This window comes from Seriola aureovittata, chromosome 12 (genome assembly GCF_021018895.1).
Source record: "Seriola aureovittata isolate HTS-2021-v1 ecotype China chromosome 12, ASM2101889v1, whole genome shotgun sequence".
Taxonomy (NCBI): Eukaryota; Metazoa; Chordata; class Actinopteri; order Carangiformes; family Carangidae; genus Seriola; species Seriola aureovittata.
Window position 1 is genome coordinate 22,977,668 of NC_079375.1, and position 15,204 is coordinate 22,992,871.

Sequence of the window (15,204 nt, forward strand, 5' to 3'; positions counted from 1 at the left end):
AGGCTAATGGGGTCCACTTCAGATAACTGTTGTTTGACCAAGTCTGCCTCCAACCTTTAATAGTCTGTTTCTACAAGCAAAACACCGAAAACAAACTTGAGCAAAGAGGTAATATGCGCTGCACTATCCCCGTGGCTGCACACACTCGGAGGGAAGTCCACACAGAAACACATACACACATATTTATCGACACATTTTCACCTCTCTCTCATGATAGCAGATACCATGGCCTGGCGTTGACTTAAACATTTTTTCACACGAAGCTTTGAATGTGCCAAATTAATGATTCATGTAAATGCTGATTATTTTTTGGTTTCTGGGTCATTCAGGGGTTTCACTCATCCTCTCTAACTGTTCACCTGACTGACAACATAACCCACAACAAATGGATTAACTCTGATCCATTTTTAATAGTTTTCCATACCACTGATACATGTTGTGGTGGTTCAATCCCCGGCTCCTTCTGTCTATGTGTTGAAGAACCCTGTCTTCTCCTCCCTTGCCCTCCCTTGTCAGTATTTGAGTTTTGCCCCTTGTGCGTATGGGTATCCGTCTACCTCTTTCCAGGGCTTCATGGTAGAGAGGAAGTCATGTGACTCACACTGTGTCGACACAGAAGGCATAGTGAGAGTAAAAAATGGTGAAACATTGTTAATCAAAGAAGAAGAGAGTGCTCATTACTCTCTATAAGTGAAACATTTGTGTAGCTTATCGGTCAATCGGACTCTCTCCTGTCAGGCTCTTGGAAACAAAGCCTAAATATTTTTATCAGACAGCATTTTTCAGACCGTTGTTTTGAGCTCATCATCCTGTAGCTGTTATTATTGGCTATTTTATTGGCTTGTTCATTTCTGCAGTAAAGACGTCGGGAAATCCTATAAACTAGTTTTTTTGTCTTTTTTCATCTGTGGCAGCAAAACATTTAAGACCTTTTAGAAAACTGACTGACTTACTACAGCGGTTTTCATATATACACACAACCGGGGATCATCCGTGTCAGGCCTGTTCTCACTTACTGGAAACACTTTTAGTTTAGACGTTGGGTGGTGTCTGGATAGAAACATCTCATCAAAACGTGTACTCGCTTGCTTCCAATGCTCGAACATCAGCATCTATAACACTACGCACAAACGAGGGTTGCAGCATTATCATCTCATATGCAGACTAATACGGCAAATTAAAAAATAAATACTCGACTGACTGAATTTAACCATGCTCCCACAGTGTGTGTATGTGTTAGTATCTGCCTAATAATAATGATATGCTGTTGCTGCTTTGTCTGTGTGTGTGCATGAATGTGTGCCGTTTCAAATTAATTAATGTGAATGTGTTACCGGTGTGTGGAAAGTCCCACATTAGTAGTAGATTGTTTTCCTTAATCAGTTTGGAAATAGGAAGATGGGTTGATTGACTGATTTCTTACTGTTTCTGTGAATGATGCATGACATGCATTTCCAAACATAGAAGATCTGTGCAAATGAATTTGAGAGAGAAAATTCTTTTTTACAATGTCTTTTTTGGATGTAGTTGTAGTTCATTTCTATGGAGAAATGATCATTCCCATGCTAAATTCCTCTTTCATCTGTCTGTACATGTCCCTGATCAGTTCTCTGTTAAGTTCCTATAGAAAATTGCAAATAATGATAGTAATGATTGATTAGGGTCCTATAGGTGAGAAGGTTTCTGCTCATCAGCACAATATGCTTTGTCATGTCTTCTAAGAATCCTGTGTGTTGATCTGTGTTATCACCTCATCCACTTAGTACATGCAGAGGGATGGACAGTTCTTCATAGCTCTTATCAGACCTTGGCCTCTTGGATTTCGGTTAGAGAGAAGGCGTTATCTCACCTAGCCTTTCTAAGCTGCCTGGCCTGTCCGCTTCAGATTAGCAGAGATGTCATTCAGTTACAGTCTACTTATTGCTTTTGTTCCTTTGCCTTCAATTGCTCATTTGGTTATTGTTGAAGTGGTAGTTTTATTCATGTACATTTTGTTTCTGTTTCTTTTTGCTCAGCAGTTTCTTTACTTTCACATTGAATATGTAATTTGCTTTCATCTCTCTGTTTGGAGCTGGATTGTTGCAGCCAGAGCTTGCTGTTGCTTCTCTGATGAGCAGTTATGTAACATAAACATGTCGTAATTTTTCCACAGAACGTGTTTGGAAAGATAGTGACAGTGATAAAGTTGACTATTACAAGAGTTGAAAAGAAAAGTGAGTATTATCTCTCTCAGATGCAAATCTTTTTCCAAGGCTCACATAAACTGCATTAAACAACAAACAGGGCCGGGGGTCGTTATCTTTTCATCTTCTCGCACAGGTTCTGTAATGCTTTGAGGAAATATTTTCTGTCTCTCTGTTGCTTCCTTAAATGCACATTTTGTTACTTTTACTTTCGATTTACAATTTGAAACACTGGTGAATGAAATGTGGTCATGAGTTTAAAGTTTCTATGTGGGACCATGATGAAAAATGTTTGGACGAAATCTCAAAGTTTGAACATTCCTTCATTAATTTTTATGGGAACAAGAGTATTAAAAAGTTTTATATTTGTAAAAATTATTTCACACCATGTGAGTGTGGTGGTGGTCTCAAATTGAATACCAAACTAACCAACAGATTTTCCTTTGTGTATATTGATCGAAATATTCAGATAATTAATGCATCATCACAAGTGAGATTATGAGGAAAGAGCGGCTGGCGTGGCTCGTGATTATGTTTTCTTCTTTGATGAATAAAGTGTGTTTGTGATGTGAAAAGGTAAAATAAGCTGTATACAGGTATCATGTCTAAAGTAGGCAGCACATAATTTTCCATCAAATGTTCACACAGTCAGGAAATCATGTGTCTTTTTTTAAACAAGGCTTTTGATGTGAAGCCTCATTAGACGACATCATGTGCTTGAGTTGTTTTGTCATGTACCCGTTGCTTTGATGGAACCTGCAGAGCAGTTATATAATACAGAATCTGCTGTGACTAGTTTTAATTGTTTTGGCTACACCTTTCCACAGTGGAATCAACACTTTGGCATGTTTATGATGATGTTGCATGGCTACATGTTCATAGGTGTAGCTGCATAATGATCTTCCAAATTAAGCTATGTTATATAACTGATCTGGTGTGTTCTCACTTCAAAACTAAGCTTGGTGTTTAATCAACAACAACATCCAACCATCAAAATGGACACGCACCAGTAACAGTATCAAAATAGAGCCGACACAAGACTAACACCTTACAAGATCCACAAAGAAAGCTTTTTCTTCATTGTCAATAGATAGTATCTGATACCATTTATTTTTGGGAACTGTAAAAATGTAAGGTTTTTAAAATGTGACTTAAATTTCAGTCAGGTTCTGATAGGAATGCCATTAGAGAAACCAAATGCTCCCTTTTTATTTGTATCAACTATAGACTATAAATAAAAATGGACGCAGCCTCCGTGACATCACCCATAGGCTGTTGAAGAGCGGTTTTAAAGCTCAGAGTGAACCGCTTCGCCGTCGCCATCTTGGCAGCTCACCTTCAATACAGTTGTCATTAAGGAGGAAATTAGCTATAGCGACCAAATCTTTTTTTGTACCAGGCTGTAAACATGTTTATTTCTGCTGTACAGTTGGGCATTTTAACATGGGAGGCTATGAGGATTGACTCACTGTTGGAGCCAGACCCCACTGGTCATTCAAAGAGCTGCAGTTTTTGTCACTTCCGTGTTGGCTTCAACCCTGGAGGTTGCCTCTTGGTATCAATAAGGCCTCCAACTAACTATTTATTACCAGTTTCATATGCTTATTATTTTCTTGACTGACACATTAATTGTTTTAACCATAAAATGTCTGACAATAGAGAAAATGCCCGTCACAGTTTCCCAGAGCACAAAGCAACTTTATCTTCAGATGTTTTGTCCGAACAACAATCAAAAATCCAAAGATATTTAATTTATGATAATGTTAAACAAAGAAAAAAATAAACTTCTTACATTCAAGAAGCCATGTGTTAAAGACATATACACTGAATCCAAAGGAAGCAATGTACTGTAGCTCTGTTACACACCCACTCATTAACAGCAAAAGCAACCACTGCAGTCCAGTACGTCACAACTGCTTTATTGCCAGACCACACATTTTGCCAGAGAGGAGATTGGCAGTTGTTGTTGTTTTTTTCTATTTTGTTTTCTTCCTTTCTATTGGTTGGGTCCAGAAATGGCGCCTGTGGTTTGCAGATAGCATCTCTTGCTGCAGCCACATGAAGAGAAAAACCAACAGTCAATTACACCATTAGTACTGATGGAGCAGGAGCAGGGCAGATGACAGATGACAGTGATGAAGTTCAGTCTGCTGTGTCATTGCTGGCTAGCACACACACACACACACACACACACACACACACACACACACGGATATCAGCATGCTCACACACATTTTCATGTTCCGGCACAAAGTTCTCACGAGGTGGATTCATGCATTTAAAGACATTTATCTGATATTCAGACACAAATTATACGACTAAAATCACCTATTATGCAACTAAAATTATATTGATCATATTTAAGTGTTGAACAAATGATGCTATGAGTTTTGCTGGAATAGCTTTCCAATGCCAACGCAGCAAAAATAAGGTGCAAATAAAAAAGTCAGTTTGTTGGTCTCTATCATGACATCATAACAGACGAGTGCAGAACGTGCAGCAGTAACACAATAGTCCCTTTGTTTTAATGGACTCTTGGGTGGCGCAAGCATCAGAGAGAAATCGTGATGGACAAAAGAGAAAAATCTCTCCCATTAAAGGTGAGTCACCTCGGCATGATGAGCATTGCTGTTTTCAAAGAACAGTATTTTGTCCATCCCTCCCTCCGTCAAATTCACTTTTGTAATATCCATCTCTTTCAAAAGAACTAAGAGGGACGTGAAAACAAATGTTCTGTATAAACAACGGCAGCAGTTTAATATTATTTGTCTCATCCTGTTCCATCTGTCAGTAATGAATCACTGCAGTCGTGGAAAATCAACAGTGGAGGCGACTATTTAAAAAGAAGAAAGAAACATTACGAAACAAATGAGTATAACATGACTTTCTAGTAAGATGTTGCCATGGTAATTCTACCTGAGAATCATAAAGACAAAGCAAAACAAGTTGGAAATGTTCAAGATGGATAAAATAAACCACTGTCACATGACATCATTGAAGGTGCTGTATACCTACGGGAAAAGGTGGGAATATCATATCAGTGTTAGTGTCTGAATGAATCTACCTGTGAAATCTTTGTTTATGAAAATACAGTCAGCAGTTACCAGAAAAGAGGCTTTTGATCAAAATCTTGATAATAATACAATAGAAATAACAGAGATTTTCAGTTATTTATTTTGTGCAGCCTACATGATGCATTTGTGTTCTGTTGTCCTAGGCAACAATCTAATCAAGTAAATCAATCAAGTCTCCAATCTTAGGGCCCATTTACACTTAAGGTTATGGTTTCATTTAATTTTTACTGTGTTTTTCCTTACTGGCAAGCCACAGTGTTCATTATGTTATTATGTTAAAACCATAATAGCCTAAAGAGATTTATTCATTTCTGTTTTACAAAACTGAAAATAAGATTGTGATATTGAAAGTAAATCCAAGCCCTGCGTAAAGTCGAAACAGCTGATTGCTGAAGATAAGCTGTGTTTTACAGTAAGTGTGATTCATCAGTTAGTAATGTTTATCTGTTTATGTCTGTTTATGTTTTCTATGCTTTATGGATCCATCTTTCATGCAAATTTTTAAACTGTAAAATGATTGTGGGCATGAATGTGAGTGTGACAGTTTTAATTGATGCGTTAGCTTGTGGCTAGCAACCAGTCAAGTGTTTTCCCACATGCATACTATACAGGCTTAATCATGAGCATTCCATGTAGGTAGAGAAATAAAACATGGACAGGTGTTACAGTACAAGTGAGAGTAATTCAGATGGTTGTCATCACGAGACATGCCGTGACAAATCTGGGTATAGTCACTCGGAAAAGCTTGACTGATGCGGTTTCTGCTTGTCGAAAATGATCCAATAGTAGTAACCATAACACAGTTGCCACGCACAAATAATCATTCAACATCGACATTCTTGTCTGGCAATAAAGTGGACGCAGTACATACTGTTGTATTAAACTATGACATTGTATTTACAGTACAAATGTGACTGGGCCGCTGTTTCACTGTTCATTTGAAAAGTGACTTGTATGTAGTGGCATGTTTAAGGATGTAGAAACACTATTCAGTGAAATGAATGAATGAATGAAGAAATAACACAAACATTAAAGCTGCAAAAAACAATATTGACTGTATATATCAAAATTAGATCAAATTAGATAAAAAAAATTAGAGTGTTTAGCATCTTTTTTTTTCACTTTCCAGTTTTATCACAAGGAAACATCCCAAACAGAAAGTAATTCAGTCAGACAGAGAGACAGGTAAAAGTGATGACCAAGATACCACAGATGTGATATGCGCCTTATGCTGGTGCAACCTCATTAATCCTCCCCAGAGGCAGAACAGCTAACTGTTGTGGCTGGAACCTTTCTTTGGTTTAACGCCTCAGGCTCTCCCCAGACAGATGGCTCATTGGTTTCTTACGGGAGCTCATCCACTCTGGAAACCATATACCCTCTACCCCCCCCACCCCCCTACCCCACTAGCACGCGCACACACACACACACACACACACACACACACACACACACTCACACACACTCACATACACTCACACACACACAGTAACAGAAACCTGTTACCTTTCACTGCTGTTGTTTTGTAAGTTTGTCACAGTTTGTAAAATGAGCTAATTTTGGATTATTTCCAAGGGAAATTATGTGTGTGTGTGTGTGTGTGTGTGTGTGTGTGTGTGTGTGTACAGGACTGCGAGAAACAGAGTGTACCTGTTGTGCGTATGTTTACTGGCTGTTGGGATTGTTTCTGACTAAGTTTACGAGTTGTGCTGCTGACGTTCCCTCAGGAGATCTTCTACTTGACAATATGTTTTTGTCTCATCCAAAAGGACACCAGTTTCCTCTCCTACATGCACATCGTCACTCATCGGTTTCAGAAATGCTTCGGTGACAGAACTGTAATGTGAATATTGACACTTGTACGCATTTGTAAGTAGTTGTACGTGTACAAGCCAAACCAGATCAGGAATGTCTCACTAATGATTGACTGACAATCAATGAATGAGCCTTTGTTTTAAAAGCTCTGCTGCAAATCCAGAATAATCACCTCAAAGCTTCTGATGGTCTGATGTAGTAAAGTTAATGTGTGCAGTTTGGTTGTGTAAATATCCTGTATTAACAGTGTCTCCAATTAGAGAATGTGTGTCTTCAATACAACTACACCCTTTCGTAGAACTGCTAAGAATCTGACCTCCAACTAAAATGGTCACATCTTAGTTGACTGTATGAGATGAACAAACTTTTAATCTCCATGTAATTAAACGCTTATAGTCATTCTCAGAAAGCATTAAAAGGTTGTAAAATTAACCCTGGTATCGATGTGAATCACTGCACAGCGAGGTTTACCGAGACAGGTGAATGAGTTTCACCCGAGCCTGACGGATAGCCTTGACCTTTGCCCTCTCGACACCTCGTTTGCCCCGAGGACAGGAGGAGTTAAGTCAGAGGACACCTCACATAGTCCAGCAACACGTCCTTTACACTCCTCGTCCTGCTTCAAGGTGTCGTCTCTACTTTTCCTTTTATCCTCTATACTCTAAAACTTGGGTGTCTCAGGACGTATATATTGCAACTAGGACAGTTTTACTTAACTTTATACTTTTTTTTGTGTACAGAAATACAGAAGACAAATTAATACTATATTACACTGTTAAAGATGTTTTATTTGGAAAAAAATATTGAAAAAATGTATTTCCATGTAAGTGGAGAAACAAAAAAACCTTTTGTGTGCTGAATTTAGGCTTGTTTTGGTGTTTAGACAGTAAAAAAAGAACATATTAGTGGTCAAAACCTCAAATGAGCAAAAATTATATGGAAAACGTGATGAAATTTGGTCTCTATGTTTGGGCCAATTTTTTTTTTTTTTTTTTTTTTTTTACAGCTTCTGAGAAATGGCAGTCACACTCAGCTATAATAACACTTTTTTTTTTTAAGTTATGCTATTCAAATTTGTTTGGGTTTAATGTCTAAATGTCAGGCAGCTTTTCAACACAAGAGCTTAGCACTGTTAAAAACCGTACAGAGTAAAACTAAGATTACTAAGATTTACCTTGATGGATCTTGTTTTTTTATCCCATGTTAATCCCATGGGATTTACATGATCATGACCGTCATTGCTTTGGACGACACAAATAACAACGTTGCCATGGATTAGTGAATTAACTATGGGCTACACCTGTTTTTGTTGAACGGTACTACTTTTGATGAATCAGCACCTGAGCTTTCTGTTGACGCCGTCACCATGGACCAACGGGCAACAGCTGGACTACTCAAGATGCGTCTTTCTCATATGGACATTTATCCTTGATGAACACGAACAAAGATATTGTTACCACTGTAAAGAGAAAGCCGTGATTCCAACACGTCATGTCTCTGGGTTGACTGAGGAGAAATGGTATAATTTCCGATGTCAAATGAGATAAAATAATATATATATTTATTTATAAAATATGATTAAAAGTTTTATATTATTAAGACTAAATGTGTACATGTGTATATGAGTGCTACTGTGTAAATACTGTATCTGGAGATTTGATATCATTTCTCATTATTACATCTTTCATTGGAAAAATCATGTGACCAGGAAATTATGCAGTTTATAGCAAAACTATAGAGCAGAACTGAAACTTGTGTTACAACAAGTATTTGAAGCTAAAATGTAAGATCATTTTCCGTCTTGTCAGTGAGGAAGTGGTCCTTTGAGCAAAGGTACTGACCTTACATTGTTTTTGTTAGAGTACAGCCCCTCAGTGACATGTTATCCTCTGCCTGTGTTACACCCCTTTATAACTCCTGGGCCCTCTCACCTGTCACCCTGTGACAGTGAAATGCAGCTCTTTGGATGGAGTGACCTCTCCATCCTTTTTTTTTTTTTCTTGACACTTTGTATTCTCTACCTACGTAACCAAAGCCCTCCAGAGTAACCTCTCACTTCCTTCATCTCTCCCCCCTCCCTCTCTTCTTCATTTTTCTCTTTCACCACTATGATCTGTCCAACTCTCTCTCTCTTACTCTACTTCCCTTTGTTTCTCCCTCTCATTCTCCAGCGCACTGCTCTCTCCGTAGGTGTCATCACCTGCTCTGCTGTATTCTCAGGGCTGAGCCTCGGGATCAAAGAGAATGCCTTCACATGTCAAGCCAATCGGAAGTGGAGGAATCCTAAAGCCCTTAAGTAGTCTGGTTACTTCCTTGAAAGTCCTAGGAAGCATGTGTTCTCTCTCTCTCTCTCTCTCTCTCTCTCTCTCTCTCTCTCTCTCTCTCTCACACACACACACACAAGCTCCTTTCATTCATGGAAGGGCTGGATTCAGTTAGTGGTTTTTATTGTTTACATAAAGGACTCCCAAATAGAAAAAAAAAAAAAATCATAAAAAGTTTCCTTCCTCCAGGACATGACAGTTTAAGATACAGCAGATTAAACATTGTCAGTGATTGCTAACAGCACGGCTCTATAGATAGCAATGTCGTTGGCCAGTCAGTCCACCACTTATCTGTTCCACTCTGAAATATCTCAACTACCATAGGACAGACTGTCATCAAATTTGGCACAGAGATTCATGATCTGCAGAGGATGGATCCCCCTGACTTTCCCTGCAGAGCCACCAGCCCATCAAAGCTTACACTTATCCTGTGAAATATCTCAGTTTGCACTTTTTAGATTTAGTAAAATATCTTTAGAGCTATTGGACATGAAATTCGGTCCAGACTTTCATGGTCTTCAGAGGACAAACGATCCTCTGAACTGACACTGTTTTGTACAGACATTCTAGGTGACCAGACATTTGTGATTTTGAGTGAAATGTCTAAAGAAAAATTGGATGGATTGCTATGAAATTCTGCATGGACATTCATGTTCCCCACAGGATGGAGTAATAAATTTGGTAATCCCCTGACACTTCATCTAAATGCATTATCAGGAGAAAATTTCAATTCATCCAGTACCTTGGTTTAATACCAAATACTTGAAAAGGTAGTATAAAATGTCTAATACAGTTATTGAAAGTCATAAAAGATAACTAATAAAATGTGTGTTAGCATGCTAACACAGTAAACATATCAGAGAAACCAGGTTATGCAGGTAATTGGAGATCAACATTAAATGCATGATAACCCAATCCTGTAAATCAATACATACAAGCAGCGTCAGTATTCAGCTTTCTCACATACTGCTGGAGTTATTTTAAATACAAGGGCACATCGCTACGTGAAGTGATCTCTCTTTCCATTCTGCTCTTTCACTGGTACTTTGCTAATGTTACGTAATACACATGTAAAAGGATGATTAGAAACCCAGTTATACATATATATATATATATATAATATATATATATATATATATATATATATATATATATATATGTATATGTATACACTACCGTTCAAAAGTTCGGGGTCACCCAGACAATTTTGTGTTTTCCATGAAAACTCACACTTTTATTTATCAAATGAGTTTCAGCATTGCAGACCTTTGGCATTCTAGCTGTTAATTTGTTGAGGTCATCTGGAGAAATTTCACCCCACGCTTCCAGAAGCCCCTCCCACAAGTCGGATTGGCTTGATGGGCACTTCTTGCGTACCATACGGTCAAGCTGCTCCCACAACAGCTCAATGGGGTTGAGATCTGATGACTGCGCTGGCCACTCCATTACAGATAGTAATTGTTGTAGGAGGAAATTGGCTCCAATTAAGCGCTGTCCACAGGGTATGGCATGGTGTTGCAAAATGGAGTGATAGCCTTCCTTATTCAAAATCCCTTTTACCTTGTGCAAATCTCCCACTTTACCAGCACCAAAGCAACACCAGACCATCACATTACCTCCACCATGCTTGACAGATGGCGTCAGGCACGCCGGCATCTTTTCAGTTGTTCTGCGTCTCACAAATGTTCTTCTGTGTGATCCAAACACCTCAAACTTCGATTCGTCTGTCCATAACACTTTTTTCCAATCTTCCTCTGTCCAATGTCTGTGTTCTTTTGCCCATATTAATCTTTTCCTTTTATTGGCCAGTCTCAGATATGGCTTTTTCTTTGCCACTCTGCCCTGAAGGCCAGCATCCCGGAGTCGCCTCTTCACTGCAGACGTTGACACTGGCGTTTTGCGGGTACTATTTAATGAAGCTGCCAGTTGAGGACCTGTGAGGCGTCTATTTCTCAAACTAGAGACTCTAATGTACTTGTCTTCTTGCTCAGTTGTGCAGCGGGGCGTCCCACTTCTCTTTCTACTCTGGTTAGAGCCTGTTTGTGCTGTTCTCTGAAGGGAGTAGTACACACCGTTGTAGGAAATCTTCAGTTTCTTGGCAATTTCTCACATGGAATAGCCTTCATTTCTAAGAACAAGAATAGACTGTCGAGTTTCACATGAAAGTTCTCTTTTTGTGGCCATTTTGAGAGTTTAAATCGAACCCACAAATGTGATGCTCCAGATTCTCAACTAGCTCAAAGGAAGGTCAGTTTTATAGCTTCTCTAACCAGCAAAACTGTTTTCAGCTGTGCTAACATAATTGCACAAGGGTTTTCTAATCATCCATTAGCCTTCTAACGCATTTAGCAAACACAATGTACCATTAGAACACTGGAGTGATGGTTGCTGGAAATGGGCCTCTATACACCTATGTAGATATTGCATTAAAAACCAGACGTTTGCAGCTAGAATAGTCATTTACCACATTAACAATGTATAGAGTGTATTTCTGATTAGTTTAATGTTTTCTTCATTGAAAAAACTGTGCTTTTCTTTCAAAAATAAGGAAATTTCTAAGTGACCCCAAACTTTTGAACGGCAGTGTGTGTGTATATATATATATACACACACACATATACACGTACATGGCCAAGAAATGAGTTCCCCGGAGATATCTACATGGGGAAATCAGGTTTCTCTAATCCCCTGATTACAGAAAATGGGTAAACAGAAAAAAAGAACATTCAATAAACCAGTTCACTGGTGAAATCCAGTGCCGGTAAGGGGTCACACACAGTTTACACTTTTCAACCTCTGAGTCACTGCTAACCCTAATGCTGGATGTCTGTCCTGCCATTGACAAACTGCAGAATCTGAGTCAGCTGACTGACTCGGTTGAATTAAGACATTTATACTGACCAGTAGCTGCTATAAAGTCTCATGAAAAGGATATGCTCGTTTCTGTTCTGGTAACATTGTACAAGTGACCACACCTCCAAAATGTGATTAAGTAGATAAGCTTCAGTATATTGTTCATGTTATGGAAGAAGAGACTCTCTCCGATTCCTGTCCAAACCTTCCTGTTACAACTGACCCCACAGCAAAACATTAAAGGGAATTGTGATACAAGATATATTCTCATAATATATTTTACATTTTTATTCTAGTTGGAAGTTTAGTTGTTTTTTACTCCATATTTCCAAAATTTGCAGCCCGATAAATTAATACAACTGCTTGTCTTATGAATGATGAATGGAAGAGCAGGCTAGGCAAAAGGTTTCATAACCAATCACAAAGTACTCTTCTGCAATCCTGGTTGAAAAAGAATCAGCAGCCTGAAATTGTATCAACAATGTATGAACAATATCAAAATGTTAAAAACAGCCTGTGAGAATAATTACAAGGATTCTCACATAAAATCTTTTGTTGCGATGAGACAGTCGGATAACTGTTGTCTCTGTAATTGGACCTCTTGTCCTTCACAGGACAATTTTCCACACAAAACGTATGCTTTACATTCTCCTGTCCAGCTGCAGTCTGGATGAAAACAAGCCCGACAAAATCCATTCAGTTTTCAGGCCGTAATTTCCCTGAGAGTTTTGTACCCAGATACATTTGCTACAAGTGCTTCACTCTCCTGTAAATCAAATGATGGATGGAAACACTTCATGATTAATGGGGACGCTGCACGCTAACAAAACAAACGGTGATACATATGAATAGTGCCATGAGAAGGACAGAATAAAACAGTCATTAAATCTCATTGATTAAAAGGGCAAATGTGAGTCGTCGTTTGTGTCATTGTGTGTTTAGAAGGTTGTACAGCTGAGGCGGCTTGTTATATAATTTTACATCAACACTAACTGCTCGTGTTAATGAGTTTAACCAAATTACCTCTGTACATCCAACATGTATTTTTTGTGGAAAATCATCAGACACAAGATACTTGCCTTCATTTTGTCTGTAAAACAAAAATACAGTTTTGTTTTTAAGTAAAGTTATATCAACTAATAAAACTGTTAATGAGCCATGATATGATTCCCCCTAAAGCATCGGTGGAACAACCACTCAGACCCATTACTGAGATAAATGCAGTTATGCCTCTATGTAAAAATAATGTTACTATAATGATTATAATAATGTTCCTGCATTATTGCAGTATTACCAGAGGAATATACTACAGTATCAGTATCAGTACACTACAGTATAAAACGTAAAAATAGTCTCTTTCAGTGATTTTATCAATATTGATGTCTATATGTTTGAGCAGCAATTTAATGGTGTAGCTGGTCGATGGAGCTAAAAATTACTTTATACACTATTGGGTTTTAATCTATAATTGTGCATCAGTTTATTAGATAATCATGTGTATTGCTTGTAAAAATTACAACATTTCCCTGTGTAATGTAGTGGAGTCAAATCTAGCTTTTATGTTACGTTTGATAAATACCAGGCCCTGAAAAACAACCTTCTCATTGTGCTTCTCACTATGAGCGACGGGGTCTTGTGTTTATTCCAAATTCTGTGTCTGTATTTTTGTCTGTACTTTGCTCTTCTCTGTGGTTTGAAGTGGGCAGAGCTTATTGATTGATAAAATGGTGTCTTCCCTGCAGCAATCACTATTTAGCAATATTCAAATTAAAATGTGATTCAAATATTGTTTTTTGGATTGTTTGCTTTATTACCAGGCCACACCAACACCGCTGCTGTCATAGACAACCATATAAGATTTAAAATCAGGCCTTAAGGCGTTTAAAGTAATTTCTTTTCACTGAAAAATTACATCAAAATTATCATTTATATTATCATCCAGACTTAATGGAAAAAATAAGTATTGACTGAATACATGAGTGGTGAATGCCCTCTTTTTCTTTTTTTCCCCCAAAACGGAGCTTTTTCAAAAACGAGTGGCTACATTAATTGATCTTACAAAAAACCTGTAAGAGTAAAGTAGTAAAGTAACCTCGCCTGGTTAAGCTAAAATGACAGTTTTCTGTCCCCTCTAAACCTCCCTGTGATCATTCATTCTGAATGTCACTACAGCCAATCACGGGCCATCTGTTGTTCATAAGCTGCATTTTTGTCTGACAATTAAAATATAATGTTTCTCTGACAGGTGCGGCAGTGAAGGAGTGACTGTTTGGCACAGAGGAATATTGTTTGGTGCGTGCGTGCATGCATGTGTGTCAGTGTGTGTGTTCCATGGAAAATCATTTCAGCTGACTGATGAGAGATAATCACCATCACTCCAAACCTGCAACTCTCACTGAAAAGAGGAAGTTGCCAGAGTTCACAACAAGTCAGGAGTTCTAGGTGCAGGGTCATCTCACAGCTCTGTCTGATGATATAAACAACCACTCAAACATGGCTAGTACACCTGCAACAGGGTTCAAAGGTCAGTCTGCACACGCTAAGCGAGGCCCAGAATAGATTTAACTACTGGTCAAACTGCAGGGTGGGGCGGTGTGTGACATAAATGAAAAGTTATCGACATGGACATCATTTAAGTAGTTTGATGACTGTTAGCAGTCATTGATGTTGATTTGTTAATTACTCTTTGTAAATAGTCTTCAACATGATATCTGTATAATCAGTTCAAAGGAAACTACTCTGCATGTAACCGACCTCTACACAACAAACTGATGACTGCATGTGACTCACCAAGTATCTGTACAACGCTGCATGCAGGCCTTGCACTACCCTAACCTTACATGATGGGTCAAGCACAAGTTGAAGTTGTATTATCAGTGACGCGTGGGTCGATTGCACATGTGGAAATATCAATTGCCAGTAACTGCCAAAATCATTTCTAGTAGTCTATTCAAA

The 15,204-nt window shown here is 38.4% G+C and overlaps 1 long non-coding RNA gene across 1 annotated transcript in view; it reads right to left on the minus strand.

Annotated features, from left to right (window-relative positions):
- Window positions 1–4,086: 4,086 nt before the first annotated feature.
- The window catches only part of LOC130178429 (uncharacterized), a 51,028-nt gene continuing 39,910 nt past the window's right edge, over window positions 4,087–15,204 (minus strand). Inside the window, exon 5 of the long non-coding RNA XR_008829164.1 lies at window positions 4,087–4,231. This is a non-coding gene — a long non-coding RNA (uncharacterized LOC130178429). The remainder of the gene's footprint in view (window positions 4,232–15,204) is intronic.